The sequence below is a fragment of the Haliotis cracherodii genome, unplaced genomic scaffold (assembly GCF_022045235.1).
Source record: "Haliotis cracherodii isolate W230 unplaced genomic scaffold, xgHalCrac1.p SCAF_11, whole genome shotgun sequence".
NCBI lineage: Eukaryota > Metazoa > Mollusca > Gastropoda > Lepetellida > Haliotidae > Haliotis > Haliotis cracherodii.
In genome coordinates this window covers 10,842,863-10,865,689 of record NW_027266266.1, presented here as the reverse complement: position 1 = coordinate 10,865,689, position 22,827 = coordinate 10,842,863, and the positions used below count along the sequence as shown (strand labels likewise).

The following is a 22,827-nucleotide window of genomic DNA, read 5'->3' as shown; positions in this document are numbered from 1 at the left end:
ATCTTTCCAGTAAGGGTTATGTACATCGTAAACTTTGTCCATGTTAGCCCCTAGTCTACCTATATCTCTTATTTCTATGTTTGAAGGTTTATTGTATTGGGGCCTTATACCCATAACTCTTTAAACCTTGCATTCTAAATAATATATTTAATACATTTATAGCAGTTTTCTTCTGTTTCGTAAAAGAATAGCTCCTTATCGTCTGCACAATGTCCAAGCTTGTATTTGGCATCATGTAGATAAATTACCTTAATGCTACTATTTTTCCTAATAACGCAACCAAGGATATCAGCTGCTATAAGAAACATATATGGCAATAGGGGATATCCTTGTCTACAACCTCGTTCATTATTAAAGAATGAAGTAAGTGATCGTTTTGGTGTACGCGGGAAGTGGTATTTTGTGTTAACATACATATCCATTTAATCTCATTTGGCCCGAAGCCATGCGTGTACAGAACTTTAAAATAAACAGTAATAAAATCTTTAGACACGGAGTCAAATTTCTTCTTCATAGGTACTTCAGGTATATTTCTCATGATATCGTACACTAATCTTGTATGCGAATCTAGTCTTTCACTGGTACTTCCTCTTGGGATAAACCCGGATTGATATTCATGAATGGGGTGGGGGTGGTGGTGGGGGTGGTTATGGGTGTGGGGGGTGTCTAAAGGTAAAAGCGTAGGTTCGTCACGCCGAAGACCCGGGTTCGATTCCCCACATCGGTACAATGTGTGAGGCCCATTTTCCGGTGTCCCTCGCCGCGATATTGCTGAAATATTGCTAAAAGCGGCGTAAAACCATACTCACTCACTCACTCACTTTGACTATCCAAAGTCATTTTAACCCGGTTAGCTGTACAAGTACTGCTTATTTTGTACAAAGTATTTTATAAACAGATTGGTCTCCATTTTATAGGCATCTTCTATCTCTTTTATGATTTGCTGAATATGTAATTAATCCTCTTGACATTGATAATGTCATGTCATTTTTTGTGAATATTACCTTGGTTGTCATTTCAGTATAACTTTATCCCCAGAAGTATGGCCTGATGTTAAGATGGCAATGTATTGATCTTCGATCACATGACAAAAAAACCCGGAACGACGTATATTGATTCCAAGACGCAGTTCAATGTTGTATTCATAGCTCTAGGATTCCCGTGGAGAGTCACCCGCCTTGTAATCTTAATCGTTCACCTTGAGTACAACAGACAGGATCTAGACATGAACTATAATGGCAGCCATTGAACATCTTCGCAGCAAATCCTTACTCGTTTCCGGAATCCGCGTTCCACTTTTATATCTCAAGATGGCGTCCAAGCGCTACAATAATGACATTAACATGGTGATATATCGGCGCAGCAAGCGTTTGGAACTCTAAACAAGTTGTAACCGCTAATCGCTGGCAAAATGAGTTTTCTTTTGAGAGTCTCCCTGATCCTTTTCGTTGATATGTTTACCTAAAGACCGAATTTTCAGATTAATTTGGATACAATGCTAATCACCAACACTTGTATTTCTTCACGCAGAGTCTAGGTGTGCCATGGGAATGACTTGTTTGACTGTTTGACTTGTATTGAACATTCCAATCACGTCTTCTCTGAATGATCATCCCCCTGTCTCCACCATTGACTTAGCGGAGAACGATTATGTTGAAGCATACATCAGTGGTAACTTTCTCCTTTATAGCACCTCCTTATCCGCTTGTTTGGCCGGTTCAAGTTTTAACGCTCTCCCCTCTTATCACATCTTTTATCCGTAATTGAAACGTGTTCGGATTAAAGAAGGAAATATGGTTTTGTAAAGTTATCCGCGTACAAATACAACCACCACGCTGACAAAACATGTATTTAAAAAGATTTATAATCGAAGATTTGTTCACGTAAAGATGTTATCGAGAGGAATTCGTTAAGTGGAAACAGGTTCAGACAGTTTAATTTAGAGTCAGATTTATCGGAAAAGGTGGTTTCATTCCCTGTTCCCGTGAAAGAGACATTCCATTGACAATACATGCCATCTTGAGTGACACATTAACAATTTTTGTGACTATTTAGTTTTTTTATCTCTTAAGTTGATGACAAAATAATTACCGGTAGTGGTCTCAAGTAAATTATGTGATAAGTGCCCAGCGTACTTCCGAGACCTTGGATCGCCTCCTTTTAAACGGCACCAGAAACGTATCCATAGAACGACTGGCGGACTCTATGAATGGACCGGTTCAGAGAGTGTTTATGTGAAAGGGGGCATATTAACCACGTCGAGGTATGTATAATAAATACCTGAGCTAACGACCCAACCTTCAAAAACGTGTTTCTCTCCTCTGTACAATGACTTGACGAGAGGTGAAATGAAATTGGGTTTAACGTCGCGTCCAAGATTATTTCACTGATGCAGCTACGTGCTTGCACGTATGCGTGAGGCTGTTGGTATTATTTCGGACTTCGGTTTCGTAGTTCTAGCCCACTGAATTACAATACAATGTTTGTCATTGTAAACCCCTTCAGACACAGAAAATGACTCCGAGATAACAAGTCCTTCTTTTATCCCCTTAATGCCGAGAGCCAGGCAGGGTAACAACAAGTACCATCTTCAATGCGGTCGCTTTGAATAGTCGTGATGGAATGTTGTCTTTGCGTATTGAAATTATTCCTCGTTTATTCATTTTTTATTATGCCGTATTTAACAGTATTCCTCTTTTTTGACAGCGGCTGTAAATAATCAAATCAGGGCAAGTCAACCCAGTGGTCGATGTCATGAGCAACAAACGATGAAAAGTGTTGCAGCGCTGAAATGAAATATTCTCCCTCAAACAATATCCACCGCTCCTAATACACAAGGCTAATTCTTTTGTCCCCGAAGGGTGATTGTCAAGGCTTAATTGTCCTGTTGTAGATCTCCTACCTACCTTTGCTGCCATGAGTATTGTTGATTGAGTTTTTTCATACATTAACCTCTGACTTCCGGCCCGTGAATAGGAGTGAATTACACGCTAATCACTTTGATGTGGAGATGGAAATCTACCCCACAGATGAGTAATTTCATTTCACATGCATACCAAACACGACAAGTATGTTGCTGCATAATTGAGGCCGAGCATCCAGCATGGCAAGAGAAGCATTGCCGTTTCAATTAGCGAAGGCCTAATTTAGCCGACCGAAGCTCATTGGTACATTGTTCTCCCTATTGTCGAAAAGTTGCTGTTCAATCCTGTCTGCCCCGCAAGTGTTTTATTGGAAACTCACTGCACAGTCTGGCTGTTACGTTATGAAGCCAAGCTTTGTCCAAGTTTCTTCTCGCTGACAATGTAGCGTTCTTTATATGGGATCAATCTTCACTTGTCTAGCGTTTTCCTTCGCCACTCCTTCCCTCTCACCGTGACTTGTTAGATCGGGGCTCTTTGTTGAAGACATCGTACGTTCTCTGGCAGTAAAGACAAAACTCCCAAGGGCATATTTAGCTCGTGCACTTAAAGAATTCGGCAAAATCACTATCCGGATCTGCCAACTGTTTTATGTTAGGGGTCACCAATAAACAGTATTTTACTTTTCTACCGTGCACAAAACAGCTCTTCCCTATTTGCTCAAAGCCTGTTTTTAGTCCTCTGTCTCAATGCAATGATTCTCGGGTCTCGTTGCGGGAACCCGAGATGAGCTTCACCGACCGGCGATATTGAATGAACAGAGAAAATGCAGTTTATTAGAAACGTTTTCAATGTCTCCGTGCCCTTTTGACAAGCGGAAACGCGTGTCGAGTTATTTAGAGGCCGTAACTTGTATATAATTCGCGCATTTACTCCCTTTAATTCACCAGAGCTACGGAAATAGAACGGAAGTGCCGTTGTTAAAATTGCCGCTATGCATACAGAGAACAAAGCGTATATCGCTCCGTTTTTTAACATCCTCGTTCACGGGAACATTCCTTGTGTTATAAGGTCTGCAATACAACGAATACACCTGTACACTGCAGTATAGTTCTGCGTCAGTGGAGTGAGTGAATTAAGTTTTAAGCCGTTTAGTGATATTCTTACCACGTAATATTTGGCCGACACAGAAAATAGGTTTTAAATGTGCTAAGGTTTGTTTCACAGGAAAAAGGACCTGCACCTGAGCCTGCGCAGTATGCGTTGGTTTGTTATTCATTGCCGCACACAATATTCCAGCTATACGAAGGATATAAAATATCGAGCCTGGACCAGTCAATCCAGTGATTGACATTATGAGGTTGAATGTACAATTGGGATACGATGACACGCAATCAACCAAGTCACCAAGCCTGACCACCCGATCTATCTAATGGCCTCTTGCATGCATTCTTACCCGAAAACCCATGGGTTGTAATGGGATCAATCCACATGTGAATATATAAGATATATCATTTTGTGTTTTCATACGGACATCACTTCGAACTACACAAATGGTTCGAGTGCGCCATATTTGAACTTTACCATCAATTGAGACATGCTCCGTTTTGGAAGATGGACTATGGCTCCACGCGTCAACTATTTATTTGTTTGTTGTTTAACGCCGCGCTCAGCACTATTCCAGCTATATTACGACGGCCTGTAAGTAATCGAGTCTGGACCAGATAATCCAGTGATTGACAACATGAGCATCGATCCACGCAATAGGGATCGATGACATGCATCAACGAAGTCAGCGAGCCTGACCACCCGATCCCGTTAATCGCCTCTTACGATAAGCGTAGTCACCTTTTACGGCAAGCATGGGTTGCTGAAGACCAATTTTACACCGGATCATACTGGTCAGTATTAGTATTAATAGTAGTTGTGGTGGTAGTCGTAGTGCAGATAGTAGTAGTAGTAGTAGTAGTAGTAGTAGTAGTAGTAGTAGTAGTTGCACTGGTTGTCCACAGGTTCGTTTCTTCATCCGTTGTTGAAATATATCGACTGCAGCATATGCAACCAGTCACACACGGAATGAACTTCCATAAGTCCTTATCTACTTGTTGATCACTGACTGTTTCGAGGTTTTCAGGCAGTTATGATGTATGGTATTGATAACGCTGTTTGCGCAATGAGTTTGCACACTTTACACATTAGTTTGGCAAACCTGATTGAGTGTCATGAACAAGCCTATATGGACATAGGGCATACTGATTGCAGGCAGATATTGGACGATATTATTACTCTAGTCAAACACAAATACAGGACTAATACATCACAGTCTTGGGAACAGCCGTAGCTCCGCGCTTACGTTGCTGTGCCAGAAGGTTCAATCGGTTTGACAAACTTGTTTCTAAAATGTTGAGAAACAGAGGGATGTCAAAGACGAAGACCTGATCACTGGAGACGTGACTTTTTAAGTGAGCACTGTGTCATTACTATTCGACCACTGTATAACCACTGTGTGATAACGGGCGACCACTAAGTGACCAACGTGTGACCACTGAATGACCACTGTATGACCACTGTATGACAACTGAGGAACAACTGCGGTCACTATATGACCACTGAATGACCACTGTATGACCACTGTATGACCGCTGTGTGATAACTGACCACTGTATGACCACTGTGTGATAACTGGCGACCAGTAAGTGACCATTTTGGGACCAATGAATGACCACTGTATGACCACTGTATGACCACTGTATGACCGCTGTGTGATAACTGGCGACCAGTAACTGACCACTGTGGGACCACTGAATGACCACTGTATGACCACTGTATGACCGCTGTTTGATAACTGACCACTGTATGACCACTGTGTGATAACTGGCGACCAGTAAGTGACCATTTTGGGACCAGTGAATGACCACTATATGACCACTGTATGACCGCTCTGTGATAACTGGCAACCACTAAGTGACCACTGTGGGACCACTGAATGACAACTGCATGACCACTGTATGACCGCTGTGTGATAACTGACCACTGTATGACCACTGTGTGATAACTGGCGACCAGTAAATGACCACTGTGGGACCACTGAATGACCACTGTATGACCACTGTGTGATAACTGGCGACCACTAAGTGACCACTGTGGGACCACTGAATGACTACTGTATGATCACTGTATGAAAACTGAGGAACAACTGCGGTCACTGTATGACCACTGAATGACCACTGTATGACCACTGTATGACCACTGTGTGATAACTGGCGACCACTAAGTGACCACTGTGGGACCACTGAATGACTACTGTATGACCACTGTATGACAACTGTGTGATAACTGGCGACCAGTAAGTGACCTCTGTGGGACCAATGAATGACCACTGTATGACCACGGTATGACCACTGTGTGATAACTGGCGACGAGTAAGTGACCACTGAATGACCACTGAATGACCTCTGTATGACCGCTGTGTGATAACTGGCGACCACTAAGTGACCACTGTGGGACAACTGAATGACTACTGTATGACCACTGTATGACAACTGAGGAACAACTGCGGTCACTGTATGACCACTGAATGACCACTGTATGACCGCTGTGTGATAACTGGCGACCACTAAGTGACCACTGTGGGACAACTGAATGACTACTGTATGACCACTGTATGACAACTGAGGAACAACTGCAGTCACTGTATGACCACTGAATGACCACTGTATGACCACTGTATGGCCGCTGTATGATAACTGGCGACCAGTAAGTGACCTCTGTAGGACCAATGAATGACCACTGTATGACCATTGTATGACCACTGTGTGATAACTGGCGACGAGTAAGTGACCACTGTGGGACCACTGAATGACCACTGTATGACCGCTGTGTGATAACTGGCGACCACTAAGTGACTACTGTATGACCACTGTATGACAACTGAGGAACAACTGCGGTCACTGTATGACCACTGTATGAACGCTGTGTGATAACTGGCGACCACTAATTATAAGTGACCACTGTGGGACCACTGAATGACTACTGTATGACCACTGTATGACAACTGAGGAACAACTGCAGTCACTGTATGACCACTGAATGACCACTGAATGACCACTGTGTGATAACTGGCGACCACTAAGTGACCACTGTGGGACCACTGAATCACAACTGTATGACCACTGTATGACAACTGAGGAACAACTGCAGTCACTGTATGACCACTGAATGTCCACTGTATGACCGCTGTGGGATAACTGGCGACAGCTAAGTGACCACTGTGGGACAACTAAATGACTACTGTATGACCACTGTATGACAACTGAGGAACAACTTCGGTCACTGTATGACCACTGAATGACCACTGTATGACCGCTGTGTGATAACTGGCGACCACTAAGTGACCACTGTATGACCACTGTATGACCGATGAATGACCACTGTACGACCACTGTATGACCGCTGTATGACCATTGTATGACCATAGTATGAACACTGTATGATCACTATATGACAACTCTATGACCACTCTATGACAACTGTTTGACCATTATGTGACCACTGTATGATCACTATATGACCACTCTATGACCACTTTATGACCACTGTGTAACCACTGTATGACCATTATGTGATCACTGTATGATCACTCTATGACCACCCTATGACCACTGTATGATCACTATATGACCCCTCTATGATCACTGTATGATCACTGTATGACCACTGTATGATCACTGTATGACAACTGAGGAACAACTGCGGTCACTGTATGACCACTGAATGACCACTGAATGACCACTGTGTGATAACTGGCGACCACTAAATGACCACTGTGGGACCACTGAATCACAACTGTATGACCACTGTATGACAACTGAGGAACAACTGCAGTCACTGTATGACCGCTGAATGTCCACTGTATGACTAAGTGACCACTGTATGACCGATGAATGACCACTGTACGACCACTGTATGACCGCTGTATGACCATTGTATGACCATATTATGAACACTGTATGATCACTATATGACAACTCTATGACCACTCTATGACCACTGTATGACCACTGTGTAACCACTGTATGACCATTATGTGATCACTGTATGATCACTCTATGACCCCTCTATGATCACTGTATGATCACCATTTGACCACTGTGTGACCACTGTATGATATGACCACTGTATGATCACCATTTGACCACTGTGTGACCACTGTATGACCACTGTATGATCACTATACGATCACTCTATGACCAATGTATGACTTCTGTATGACCACTCTACGATCACTATATGACCACTGTATGACCACTGTATGACCACTATGTGACGATTGTATGACCACTGTATGACCATTATGTGACCACTGTATGACTTTTGTATGAAGATGTATGACCATTATATGACCACCATATGACCATTATAAGACCACTGTATGACCACTGTATGACAACTTTGTGACAACTATAAGAACACTTATGACCACAGTATGACCATTATATGATCACTGTATGATCATTATTTGACACCTGTGGGACCATTATACCACCACTGTGTGACCATTATGTGACCCTATGTGGCTAATAAATTATGTGCCCCCCATGTGAGCACTGTGGCATTACTATTCGACCACTGTATGACCACTGTGTGTCCACTGAATGACCACTGAATGACCACTGTGGGACCACTGAATGACCACTGAATGACCACTGTATGACAACTGAGGAACAACTGCGGTCACTGTATGACCACTGAATGATCACTGTACGACCAATGTATGACTATTATATATCCACTCTATGACTGTATGACCACTGTGTGACCGCTGTATGACCATTGTATGACAACTGTATGATCACAATATGACCACTCTATGACCATTGTATGATCATTGTATGACCACTGTATGATCACCATATGACCACTGTGTGACCACTGTATGACCATTATGTGACCACTCTATGATCACTCTATGACCACTCTATGACCACTCTATGATCACTCTATGATCACTCTATGACCACTGTATGATCACTGTATGACCACTGTGTGACCACTGTATGACCATTGTATGACCACTGCATGATCACTATATGAACACTGTGGGACCACTGTAGGAGCACTGTAAGAGCACTGTAGGAACACTGTAGGACCATTGTAGGACCACTTTAGGAGCACTGTGTGACTAAATATAAAAGTATGGCTCAAATCTGTGAACACGCCAGGCAGCACTTTTCTTCTTTTTGAACATGAACATGACCCAAGTATCCTTGGAGATAAAGATAATAACAGTAAACAGTACTGATTTTCTTAGAGAAAAATCGTCTTTTTCATTCATTTCAACCATACTTATATCATTCAAGAAATCCCAACTTGGGAGTGTGAAAAAGCAAAATATCAGTTTTCAGTTATCTGAACATGTGTGATGATTTTTCATAACTTTCAAATTTGACATTACCATTGGACCGAACAAGAGCCTTCATACACTTCCTCGCCTTGTTTATAAGATCATAATCCACGTCAGTCCACATTGTGTCGACGACCGCCTCCGTGATCTAGTGGTAGAGCGTCCGCCCGGAGAGCGGAAGGTCCGGGGTTCGATCCCCGGCCACGTCATACCAAAAGACGTTAAAAGATGGTACTTGTTGTTACCCTGTCTGGCGCTCGGCATTGAGGGGCTAAAACAAGGACTGGTCGGCTCGGAGTCAGTATACTGTGTCTGAGTGGGGTATTCATGTTAAACTGCGGCATGGCATCTCAGTGAGCTAGCACTATAAATCGGCATCAGTCCGGACTAGTACAAGCAGCCACACAAACACACACACGTACATGCACGTCGCTATAAAAGTGCAATAATCTTGGACGCGACGTTAAACCCCTTTCACCTCACCTCACATTGTGTCGACGCTAAAGTTTATAGTAAGCAGCGTCCCATGTTACAAACTACAACATCGGGATTACTTGGGAAGATTTACACGGAGTGTTGGCAGCGCGAGACAGTGCCAAGACATACTCATCGTGTGCCAGGCTCTCGTCATTATGTAAATGAATCATCCCTCTGATGACTCCACTGACTGATTTCCCACAGGAATCTAGATCAGTCGAGATTGTCTCACAGGCTTTCCCCGTTCCTGATCCATTCAATACAAGACATAATGTGCCAGGCCAGTTGTAGAAACTCAACCTTCCTATTTTTTGGTCACAGGCCACGTGGAGTTGTCTTGTAATTGGCTGTCCCATCCGATATAATCCTACAGTCTCATTTCCGTTCTGATCCCGTAAATAGCACTTGACCGCTTTGTTGGATCAGATGATAAAAGTCATTATCGAGTACTTATCATATAAAAACAGTTTTCTTGAATTTGATTAAATAACGTTTATGCGAACAGAGGCCCATTCTGCTCAACCATAGTCATGAACGTTACCAAACATTACCGTTTACACACACGCACGCACGCACGCACGCACGCACGCACGCACACTCACACACACATACATACATACATTCATACATACATACATACATACATACATACATACATACATACATACATACGTTGCAATACTTAATAATCGTTAGCAATGAGATAGAAGTGATATTCAGCTCCTATAAAGGCAGTGTACAAATGCGACATAACCTCTCATTTCTAAATTCTCCAATATGCTGCCAGTCTCATCTGACCTACAGGTAACAGATCACCCAGATGCATTATAGTGAATATATCCTTTACATAATCGTAAGAAATATCCGAATAAAGCAGATTCGATTGTTCGATTCTGTCTGTGTGATGGGCATGTGTTTATGAATCACTATCAAATAGTGGTGATACCAGTATTTGCGACACGGTGAACGTATCCTGCACCACCGGTGGCATTCGTCACAAACACACGCAGAGCCAAGGCAATTGTTTACCTGAAAAAAACCATAACATTTTATATACTCAGAATATTAAACATGGGTGATGAGCCTTAGACAGAAACTGAAAGCCCCTGGGTACGGTATCTCAAACGAACTTACACAGAAACAAAGAGAAATTATATAGAAACTGGAAGTGAAAATATAACTATAAGAACGGCAAGCTTATCGTCAAGACGATATATGTCGTAAACCTTTGCCACTTTTATGAACCTATGAACACGGAATGGTTCTGGGGAATCAAAGATCATAATCGTGGCAAATCCTGGATTCGAACCCAAACTCAGCGCCTCCTTACATAAAAGGGACACTACCCCGCAAAGTGAAATATGCTACCCTTGGCAATTACATAACACGGTCCTGATAATCTTAACATTGGGGTAGCCTAGTGGCTAAAGCGTCCGCCCGCCACGCCGAAGGCTTGGTTCGACGCCCCATATGGATACATCGTGTGAATCCAATTTCTGGTGTCCCTCACCGTGCCACTACTGGAATATTGCTAAATGCGGCGGAAACCCATACTCACTCACTGAACATTATTGGAACACGTACGGTACGTATCGTGGGGGGTATAAACCAAGCGTCTCATCTTTCTGAACATCCTCATCAGGACGATTACTTGCCTAAATTAACGGTTCTGTGAAGTAATCACACAATTTCTGTATCATCTCCGGCGCCTTGATTCCCAGATTCTGATCTCTCCGGTGTATTGCATTGCTTTCTAGATTTGAAAGAAACGTAATATTATGACGAATTACCATCTGTTCGACGAGAACCAACTGTGTGTGTTCAATAGCAGACAGAACGATAGACAGGCAAACACTCATTATATCAATAAACAACATGAACCACAAGCATATCAGCTCTGTCGACCACGAATATGATATGTTGGATATAGTGATAATCGCGGAAATACATTAAGGCTCCCACGTAAGCCAGCTTTCCAAATGATGGTGCCATATCAACCCTGGTCCTAACAACAATAAATTCTTTGTTTAAATATAAGTCGGCTGGTTAGTAGGAAGCGTTTACCTTTCAGCACGTTCGGGCTTAATTGAGTTTTTAATTGACCATAATGTTGTCATCAGAGTAGGAATTTGCCTATGAAGGCAGGATGTGTACCCGATCACTACCGCGTGAGTATGTAGACTCGATGGGACAGTCATTCAGGTAGCTCTTATGTCCTTCTTTAACGTATTATGTGTGTATAGGCTTATGCTTAAGATCGTTGATAGTAATGGTGTATTGTTGAGTCAATGTTTATTAAAACCCTATATAAATCTACCTCTTATGCTATCGTTATGACGAGTTATGTCCCACAGTTGTCAAAATCAAAGAGTTGGGTATAAATCCAATATTACCATGAATTTGGAAAAAAATCGATTCTGATTGGTCAATCACAGGTTTCAAATTACAATAAACATCCCTGATTGAAACAGCAGAAATTATAAGACCGCACACCGCGGTAGCTGATATTTGTTGAAAGGAACTCAAATTATGATGTGTTCATTTATAGGTTACAAAATGCGGAGTATTGATTACTTCACTATTTGAAGTATGTGTGAGAAAATATGTTGGAAAGAAGACACGATATGAATGACTGAGAAAGTGTATTGAAAAGGCATTATTGTTATATTATTTACATATTCCAAGAAATAAATGCAGCAGTGTTTGGGTGATCCTGGCACAGTCAGGCTGGTTAGGCTCATCATCAGTTCATGGCCCTTGCCCCCTCTACACGCAGCCCAGACAGAGAATGGGACTTCTCCTAGGTACGCTGCCAAGTCAAACCCACCCTGAACTTTTCGGTGATTATGAAGAATCCCCAACACAGCCTTCTGCATTACCCAGATTGTCAGAAGGGCTGTATTCCTGGCAGCAAACCTGGGTACTCTCCCAATGTCAGTCAACAGATTGGGAGGTACCAAACCTAAGGCACTGAGAACAATTGGTAGTCGGACAACATGGTACTCGGGATGCAAACATGATATTTCTAAAGCGAGGTCCGCATATTTGCCAGGTTTTTTCCTCAATCTTATCAATCACAAAAGGGACAGGAAATTCAATGATATAAATAATTTCATTGGATTTAAAAGGACAAGATCAGAAGCTGCATTCGGACCTATTCCAAAGAATTTTGTATTTATCATTTTCCATGACGCCCTGGACATATTCTGGACCGTACTTTGGATAGACCTTCGTGTCAAAACCACAATTTGGCGAAGACGGTTATAAAATGATCGAGCCACTCCATCCTGTCGCTTAAGAGACTGTGTTTGTGCCAAAGCTGGACATCCACGGACAATGTGTCATAAAATTCATTGCATATTCTACATTTCATATTTACATTTTAATGCAAAATAACACATTGGCGGTTTCGAGTGGGAAGTGACTGGTCCTGAGCAGCAAGCAGAAAGCCTTCTGTTTGACTTTTCAGTCCAGCTGACTTCATCCAAGCAAAGGACTCTGCAGGATTGCTCATCTTCTCAACACACTTCGCGTCAACGCGATGCAGTGGTCGTTCAGATAGCCTCTCCTTGAAAAACTGAGTCTGGGCCGATTTGATATGCCACTTCGCATGGTTGACACTCATTTCAGCAGTAGAGAACCATCAACAAAAACAACACTGACGCTGATTGTATGTCCCATGTCCCGATTAAGAAAACTGGGGAATACCTCGTTTTCATCATGAATCTTGACATGCTTCACAAGACGATCATCAGACAAAAAATGTGTGCAAAACTGCATAAAACATTTCTATCACAAAGAGCCTCCACGTTAAGCAAACCACACCCTCCGATTATAATTGCTAAATATAAATTGTTTGATAGGCATTACTCAGAAGTTGACGGATGACAAGACAGACACAATTTTATGGATAACAACTTTTTTAATATTACTGTGAAAAGCGACGTTTCGGTATAGATCCTTATACTGTTGCTTGTCTTGCTTACTAGATATAAGCTATTGAGGAATGGGCGAAGGTGGTGGGATCTATTGTCTAACATGATTCTTCGTGTTAGGGTGTCAATACTTTGATTTTCTTGTTTCGTTCAATCAACAACACCAACGGAGTATGAAAGGACGGGTACATCATAAGTATTTGTGGCTTTGACTTTATTGCGAGCATTCAGCTCTGAACTGAATTTCTTAAGTCTACATTTGTACTCTGCCCGAAGTTTTTCCTTAATATGGACATTCTGGAGTTTGTCTCTAACCTGCATCCCTAAGTATGTATAGGTCTGACCTTCCACGAGATGGTCAATAACTCCTACCCCACGTAAACTGACTGATCCCCCCTCTTCTTACATTCAGATGAAGAATGTTGCATTTGTCGAGTCCAAAGGACTTGCTGATACCATTAGAAAAGGAATCTGCTTTTTAGAGTGGATCCCCCATTAGCAATAACTTCAAGGACATCCATGTAAAGGAGGTGAGTAAGGGGAGTTGGAGATCTGTGCTGAGGACATCCAGGATGATAACCTTTCTCTTTGCTGAGCAAAAGGTTTCAAGGATTTAGTGACAAACAGAAAAGGAAAGGACTAAAAGAATCGCCCTGAAATATTCCTCTTCTAGTGTGTGAGTGAGGTGAGGTGAGGTGAAATGAAATGGGGTTTAACGTCGCGTCCAAGATTATTGCACTTATATAGCGACGTGCAGTGTGTGTGTGTGTGTGTGTGTGTGGCTGCTTGTACTAGTCCGGACTGATGCCGATTTATAGTGCTAGCTCACTGAGATACCATGCCGCAGTTTAACATGAATACCCCCCTCAGACACAGTATACTGACTCCGAGCCGAACACTCCTTGTTTTAGCCCTTAATGCCGAGCGCCAGGCAGGGTAACAACAAGTACCATCTTTTAACGTCTTTTGGTTTGACACAGCCGGGAATCGAACCCCGAACCTTCCGCTCTCCGGGCGGACGCTACTACCACTAGACCACGGAGGCGGTCTAGTGAGTGAGTAAGTGAGTGAGTTGGTTTTAACGCTGTTTTTAACAGTATTCCAGTTATATCGCGGCATGTCAGCTTAATGTGGGAGGAAAGTGATGCAGGGCTCAGACGTTTACCACCTCGGTGAAACCACGAGCACGGGTATGCTGCTGACAAACCTAGAAACATAATCGGGGCGAACCGGGATTCGAACCCACAATCATAGGTTTCTGGTGTGCCAAAGGGACGCAACTCTGCACAGCGAATCGCGGCGCCTTAGACGACTTGGCCACCTGTGCCCCCTATTCCTCTTCTAATAATAAATGGGTTCCGAAGTCACCACCTGCTCATGCGAGTTCATCTCAAGTTGAGTTGACCAGCAATTCATTAAAGGCTTGAGTAAAACAAGAAGTCGCTCGGGGAGGTTCAAACATTCCAGTGACTTCAAAGTTCATTCGTGAGGTACAGAATCATAAGCTTTTCTGTTATTATATCCTGTTGTAAGATGATAATGATGATGATGATGAATATATGATGATGATGATGATGATGATGATTATTATTATTATTATTATAACTAGCATTTACTAGTCAAGTGCGTAGAAACCATCTACAGGTTGTATTAGCCTAGATTTACAGAGGAGCCGTATGGCCTAATAGAGCAAGCTGCAGCAACACTCTCCCATGTGTTAGAATGGACCCATTACCAGTAGGAAATATCACAAGACTCGATAAAAAAAGATCCGATGAAAAAATGATTTCTAAACTTACCTGTATTGAGGATATAATTAAAAGCTATGGTCCCGTAGTCAAAGAATACGACTGCGCAATCACGACAAGCCAGCCTGATACGTTTCTCTGTGTCATATCAATAACGTACAATGAATGATATTGAATGTGTTACCACCAACTGCATGTGTTCAAAACCTGAACCTTCTACAGTTCGAACATGTCTTTCTTTCAACCCCAGAGGAATACCCAAACTACAACTTCATCCAATCTGGGTAATATTTCACAAATCAATGGCTGCGAGGAGATACGATATCCTACTGTTTACACGCATTTCCTCGTAAAGCTTACCATGAGGTGCCAGTTTCCTCACAACTGTTTGAGTTAAAGTCAGTGACGTGCGTTCTTTAGTCGATTAACAACTCTCATAACACGATAAATATTGCCAAATAATTGTTTTATTACCATGCATTATTAATATCTCAGTAAACTAAACCTTATGTTGCTACAGTGTGGTGTTTTCTGTTGAAACGGCGTGTTGCAGAAGCACGCCTGACGTACCTTTGTTAAGGGTTACAATACTGGTAATAACGATTGACGGATGTTTGCCGACGGCAAGTGTGTAACTCTGGTGTTTCAAATGAAGTGAAGGTTTGAAGGAAACTCAAAGCAGCCGCCTTTTCATAATCAAGTTTCCTATTAATTAAGGCTTGATGTACAAATGTAACGATGTGTGGTACAGTCGACTAATACCCACGGTCACACTAGTGCTGGACATGTCCTGAATACAGCGGAGCCGTGAAGATTCCGGAGTAGAATAGGTCTTCAGCAACCCATGCTTGTCTCCGTGAAGATCTGGGGTAGAATAGGTCTTCAGCAACCCATGCTTGCCTTAAAAGGTAACTATGCTTGTCGTGAAAGGCGACTAACGGGATCGGGTGGTCAGGCTCGCTGACTTGGTTGATGCATGTCATCGATCCCAATTGCGTGGATCGATGCTCATGATATTAATCACTGGATTGTCGGGTCTAGACTCGATTATTTACAGGGCGCCGTCATATAGCTGGAATATTGCTGAGTGCGGCGTTAAACAACCAACTGAATGCAGCTTGCAGCTTCACTAAGTGACTCCAGGATTCAGGGCGTTTACCTCTGTGTGATATTCTCTGTATTCCCCTGCATTATATTCACCGCAGTATCTAATGTCTATACCCCAGGATTCCAGTTGTTTTCCTCTATTTTTATCTTCTGTATTATCTAATGTCCTCACGCAAGGATTCCAGTTGTTTTCCTCAAGATTATATTGATTTCTCTGAAGCATCAAATGTCCACACGCCAGGATTACAGTCATATTCCTCCATTTAAATCTTCTGTATTATCCAATGTCCTCACGCCAGGATTCCAGCTGCTTTCCTCTATATTATATTCTCTGAAGCATCAAATGTCCCCACGCCAGTATTACAGTTATATTTCTCCATTTATTTCTTCTGTATTATCTAATGTCCACATGCAAGGATTCCAGCTGTTTTCCTCTATGTTATATTCTCTGAAGCATCAAATGTTCACACGTCAGGATTCCAGTTATATTTCTCTGAAGCATCAAATGTTCACACGTCAGGATTCCAGTTATATTTCTCTGTTTATATCTTCTGTATTATCCAATGTCCTCATGCAAGGATTCCAGTTGTTTTCCTCTATATTATACTCTCTGAAGCATCAAATGTTCACACGCCAGGATTACAGTTATATTTCTCTATCTATTTCTTCAGTATATCTAATGTTTATACTCCAGGACTCCAGTTGTATTACTCAAAATCATATGTTCTGTAGTATCTAATAATCAAACGCCAGGATTCCAGTTGTTTTCGTCTATTGATATTCTCTGGAGCATCATGTTCACACTTCAAGATGAACCAGTATTCCTATGGTATCAGACGAAGGGAAGACAATCGTCTAGAACAGTTCATTGTTAAACAGATCAAGGTATACAGAATATTCATAATGTTTTTCGATTTGCTGAAATGTTGTTCAAGTAACACATGATTTAGAATATGTATTACTCAAATTATATTATATATTTCTGTACTGCTTAACGTCACACTCAATAATAGTACATCTAAACTGAGGAGCAAAATAATAATCCACCGAGTTTGATTTTTTATGTAATAGAGAATTGAAAGAACTGTTGTTAAATTTAATCATGTCTATTGAACCATCACTTATTTCAGCAAAGAGTTTTTAAAGCAATCTGTGCCTGGGTAATTTTGATACTAAATCGGTTCAATGAAGCCTGGGATAAGAAATGAATTATTCACTGTTATTCCTCTAACGAAAATAAATCAGCACGTAATTTCCTTAAAAAATGTGAACCTTTGGGAGTTGTCGACCGCAGGCATCGTCACCGCTCGTGCCTTTCCGTATACTTTCGTCTTGTTCCGGGATAACACGAGCAAACACGAATGAATAAGTCATCACAACCAGTCCATCATAATCTGAGCTCACAATGCTGTAAGCTTGATAAATGAAACAGCCAATCCGCAAGGCTGTTACGGTAATCTTGATTGGAATAGCTGCATTAGTGTTGGTATCATACACTTTTATTAGACATTGACAGACAGCTTTGGACCTGCCTTCGAGCATATGTAGCTCCCAGCCTGTGTAATAATATCAACCACAGCATCAATCTCCGAGCGAATGACATCCGCATATAAGACATGTGATATACCGTTATCTACTCATCTGAGCGCTGTTCATCTCTCATTATCTTTCCTAATCTATTCTGTTCAGTCTGGGCACCCTCTTGTCGTTGGGAATAATCCTTCTGAATCAGCCCCTAACGCCAAACCTCCATCACCCACTTGGTCTTCACCTGCATGGATCTCTGTTCAGTTGCCTTCATAAACATCGGTGTCCACCCCACTGAAACTTCCTGCCTTCGTTCCTCCAACCTTCCTCCAGCCCGTACAATACCACCCTCCTTCTTAACCGAAACATTCTCCTCTCGCTTCATCCAATCTTCTCCCAACCGTACAATCCCGCCCGCCTTCACCGACACATTCTCTTCATGCTTCGCCCATCCTTATCCCAACCGTACAATCCCACCCGCCTTCACCGACACATTATCTTCATGCTTCGCCCATCCTTCTCCCAACCGTACAATCCCGCCCTCCTTCACCGAAACATTCTCTTCATGCTTCGCCCATCCATCTCCCAACCGTACAATCCCGCCCTCCTTCACCGAAACATTCTCTTCATGCTTCGCCCATCCTTCTCCCAACTGTACAATCCCGCCCTCCTTCACCGAAACATTGTCTTCATGCTTCGTCCATCCTTTTCCTACCCGTACCATCCAACCCTCCTTCAACGAAACATTCTCCCCTCGCTTCCTCCACTCTTCTTCCACCCCGTACCATCCCACTCTCCTTCATCTAAACATTCTCCCCTCGCTTCCTCCACCATTTCCCCAACCGTACCATCTCTACCTCTTTCACCGAAACATTCTCCTCGCGCTTCCTCCATCCTTCTCCCCTGTCCGGACCACCCCACCCTCCTTCACTGAAACATTCTTCTCTCGCTTTCCTCCATCCTTCTCTCACCCCGTACCATCCTACCTCCTTCACTGAAAGATTCCCTTCTTGCTTCCTCCACTCTTCTCCCACCCCGTACCACCCAACCCTCCTTCACTGAAACATTTCCCTTTCGTTTCCTCAATTAATCCTTCTCCCATCCCGTACCATCCGACCCTCCTTTAACGGAACATTCTCCCCATCGCTATCTCCATCCTTCTCCCATCCCGTACAATCCCACCCCCTTCACCGAAACATTCTCCTCTCGCTTTCTCCACCCTTCTCCCATCCCGTTCCATACCACCCTACTTCAACGAAACATTCTCCCCATCGCTTTCTCCATCCTTCTCCCATCCCGTACCATCCCACCCTCCTTCAATGAAACATTCTCCCCTCTCGCTTTTTCCACCCTTCTCCCATCCCGTACCATCCCACCTTCCTTCAATAAACATTCTCCCCATCGCTATCTCCATCCTTCTCCCATCCCGTACCATCCCACCTCCTTCACCGAAACATTCCCCTCTCGCTTCCTCCACTCTTCTCCCACCCCGTACCACCCAACCCTCCTTCACTGAAACATTTCCCTTTCGTTTCCTCAATTAATCCTTCTCCCATCCCGTACCATCCGACCCTCCTTTAACGGAACATTCTCCCCATCGCTATCTCCATCCTTCTCCCATCCCGTACAATCCCACCCCCTTCACCGAAACATTCTCCTCTCGCTTTCTCCACCCTTCTCCCATCCCGTTCCATACCACCCTACTTCAACGAAACGTTCTCCCCATCGCTTTCTCCATCCTTCACCCATCCCGTACCATCCCACCCTTCTTTATCGAGGCATTCTCCTCTCGCTTCCTCTACCCTTCTACCACCCCGTACCCTCCAACCCTCCTTCACTGAAACATTCTCCTCACTCTTCCTCCACTCTTCTCTCACCTCGTACCATCCCACCCTCCTTCAACGAAACATTCCCTTCTCGCTTTCTCCATCCTTCTCCCACCTCGTACCATCCCACCTCCTTCACCGAAACATTCTCCTCTCGCCTCTTCCACCCTTTTCCCACCCCATACCATCCCCTCAACCTTCACCAAAACATTCTCCTCTCGTTTCCTCCACTCTTTTACCACCCCGTACCATCCTACCCTCCTTTAGAGAAACATTCTTCTCTCGCTACCTCCACCCTTCTCCCACCCTGCACCATTCAACCATCCTTCCCCGAATAAACCTCATATCATCCCTCCCTCCTTCTGCCTGTTAAACCCCTACCACTTTTCCCTCCCACCCAAACCCACTTAACGGCTCATCCTCATCCCTGCCTACATCCTACCCCACCCTCCTCACTACCCATCCATCCCCTCTCCAACCGACCTCCATCTCTCACTGCTCGTTCGTCCACATCATCTGTCTATACCGGAGAGTCCGAAGGATCAATGGCGATGCTTAACTCCCTTTATTGTTCTGCTATCAACTCGTATCGATCCCCGGCGACTAATTGAATGATAGCCGGCAGATAAAGTATGGTAGTGGCTAGCATGCGTCCTCGCAGGTTGGTGCCTCGGCTTCAAGGGGCGGCACAGAGGGACGTCACAAGGACTGCGGCCGGCCGTCTCGGGACAGTAGACATAATACCCCTGCATCCTCCAGTCGCGCCAAACTTAGTGCATAGCTTGTAGTTCGCAAGACCATTCATACAGTCAACAGATCCTTCTTGCTGAAATGGATTCCTGATGTGCTTCTTGTAAACTTTATGTCTTACCTGTGAGTCCAGTTATACACTGTCCAGAAGAGCTATAGCCCCAAGTCGTGCCGCCATGGATATATCTACACAAGCGTCTCGAGACTGTGTTAACCAAAGGAACAATTACTTTTAAAGTAAGTACTACTAAACCAGATCAAGCGTACAAAAGAAACTTCCTAAATTGAGTTTTACTTCATTGAATTTTTTCTCCTTCTGAGCAGCGAACTGGAGTGTTTTTTTCACAGCATTAACTGATTAAATTATTGAATTAGTTTTTGTAGCAGTAGCACTGGCACCGTATCACATAGTTTGACGTCCAGATCCATGACTGTGGACAGGCGGTTTTAGGATGGAGAAATTTGTTTGCGAACTAACAATTATATCTTTACAAGAAAACACTCCACTTGACCACTGTCCACCACTTGTCCAGCAATGAGGTTTACGGACATGAAGTTCCTACACTGTCATATATTTTATATAATATTATAATCTTTTGCGTATATAAGGCGAAAAGTTATTTTCACAAACGACAAACAGGTTCATCATTGGAGCTTTTCCTCAGGAAGTTTCTAGTTACAAAGAACAGATCTGATTTATGTTTTCTAAATACAAAACGTATATACGCACATCGCCAAAATAATTAAGTGCGTTTACCTTCCTGTGTTGTGAGAGAGGTCTGTAGGCTTCGCCAAACAATGCCTATCTTTCATCGAGGGGTTTTCAGCTCTGTTGATGACGTCACAATATTAACGAGAGCGTGTTTCCTATTTGTGTTTTGGCTTTTTCGTATCGTACGTGTGAGGGAATACAGATATGGGAAACAAGATGTGGGGAAATTGACCATGGTGTAACCCTGCTTAAATACTGTAAAAATATCGTTTTTACTTCTAAGAACTTTGCGTTTTGTAACAGCAAATCTGAGATTCGTATAGGAATCCCGATGTGGTCGCAATAAATCAATTTATTTAAAGATGCTAGTTGAAACTATCAGCTATCAACAGATAATTATCTGTGTTACGTAGAATAAGTTTGATGGCGTGTTAAGGCTTTTGCTCAAACGTTGTTTGATCAGGGTTTCAACATTGAAGGGCTTTCAGAACGTTTAATGATAGATATGTGGAGGACATTTCAAAATTCGAGGGATCAGTGACAAACCCATGTCTGATATAATTCCCTATGTAGACTTGTACTTAATGTTCCCGTGATTTTTGGGTGACGAATTGACTTGCCTTTGCATGTGTTTGTAACAGATGCCACTTATTCGAGAAAACCTGATGTCATCACTATTGATAGTGATGCAGAAATACATACTCACAAGGTCCGAATCATAAAACTTGGTATTTAGCAGAGAATCCTTATGATCATGGAAAGGGTTTCGTCGCTTTTATCAATTAATATCACAACATTGAGGTGTAACTGGAGGAAAGCCAGTTTAAAAATATTTTAATCTAATTTACTATACATAGTCCGTTTTAGGTGTTTAATCTAATCTAGATTGCGATATATGGAGTTGAAGCGAAATAAGCATCCATCTGAAGGAGAGCCCCTGTATAACGGAACCAAACAACTTTCTAGAATACAAACCCCGTTAATCCGACATTTTTTCCCAAAAAAGATCGACTGATCGTTAGAAGATGTATATGTTCCTAACAGTACTCTTAAAAACGAAATTTTACCGTTAACGGTTTGATGACTACGTGATACTTATCATCGACCAATTCTCATCAACACGTTCTTCCGCATCAGTACCGCTCCCACTCACTTGAACCAGGCCACCATGTTCCAATACGGGCTTCATAATTTACTCAAAACGGATGTAATTTTTTTTAATATAAAAAAAGACCTTCAATATTAATGTATTTCAACGGGCTGAGGTACTACTTTTCATCAAAATACAACGCCTGCTATTTTGATCAAGTTGTACTACTTTCCCTACGACTGAAGACGTTTTTTAATCTAATTCATAAAAACATTTCTTGCTTTGTGTAAAACATGTAAGTCGTCTTATAGTGCGTCTTTTTCAGGGTAAACATAAATATTTATATAAGCATGATAGAGCTCATACAAATGGAGGTTTACAGTTACACAAA

General features: G+C 42.6%; 1 protein-coding gene across 2 annotated transcripts in view; it reads left to right on the top strand.

Annotated features, from left to right (window-relative positions):
• The window catches only part of LOC139456213 (nitric oxide synthase 1-like), a 149,271-nt gene that overhangs the window by 24,247 nt on the left and 102,197 nt on the right, over nt 1-22,827 (top strand). Inside the window, exon 1 of one of the 2 annotated variants that reach the window (XM_071237790.1) lies at nt 20,628-20,871. The exons of the other annotated variant lie outside the window; for it this stretch is intronic. The gene's annotated coding sequence lies outside the window, so the exon portion shown is untranslated. Of the gene's footprint in view, nt 1-20,627; nt 20,872-22,827 lie in introns of those variants that run through there. 2 annotated transcript variants of the gene reach the window in all.